This window comes from Diachasma alloeum, unplaced genomic scaffold (assembly GCF_001412515.2).
Source record: "Diachasma alloeum isolate Michigan unplaced genomic scaffold, Dall2.0 Dall_scaffold_00374, whole genome shotgun sequence".
Classification (NCBI taxonomy): Eukaryota; Metazoa; Arthropoda; class Insecta; order Hymenoptera; family Braconidae; genus Diachasma; species Diachasma alloeum.
Window position 1 is genome coordinate 517627 of NW_021680513.1, and position 890 is coordinate 518516.

Genomic DNA, 890 nt, shown 5'->3' on the forward strand with positions numbered 1-890 from the left:
AGGATAAAAGATAACTTTACTGATTTCTATCAATAAAAATCCATCCGCAAGACAGCCGATGAATTCATGTAATTGATTTCTCTAAATTTAATTAATTTTCTCGTAATAAAAATTCATCACTCGCAATTTAATTGTTTTAATCCGATAATTTGAAAGCTCCCTAACAATTTGTTCGATAAAAACAGTAAAAAGTCGATTCTGCCCGGTAGCCGGAAAAAATAGCGGAAGGAAAAAATAGCCGATGGGTGTAACACGTGTTGTGCGTAGTAGACGACAAAATGAGCGGTCATTTTCGGGGTAGGCGGAAAAAATGACCGAAAATGAACGGTCATTTTGTCGTTTACCACACACGACGCGTGTTACTACACATCGGCTATTTTTTCCTTCCGCTATTTTTTCGTACATTCATTCTGCCCATATGCCCCCTAGAAATTTCCACAATCCCTAGTGAACTAATGAATTTCTAAAACAATTTTATCGATTCATCCCACCAGATTCTCTCAGAAAAATAAATCAAAACTTCACTAATTTATCGCCGAATAAATGGAACTTTCAATCAGGGTTTTCAAATAATTGATAGACGAGACCGAAACATTGCTCCTTGCTGCAGTCAAACATGTTTTTTTTTACTTGAAGTTGAATTATTATTATTGCTTAAATCTCATTCAATACTCTCAATTCTTACATTATTTACAATAGCTTCGATACAATAGATTTCTGATGCTAAAATTGTAACGGAGATAATGTTGGTTGATCTGTCGTTTTCATTTTAATTTCACTTAATTCAGCGATAATCGCATATTTCCGTACAGTGGTAAGGATTTTAGGTAAATTTTGTATGTCCACAATTTTCTCTATTTTTCACTCCCCCTCCCCCCCCCCCCCCCCCC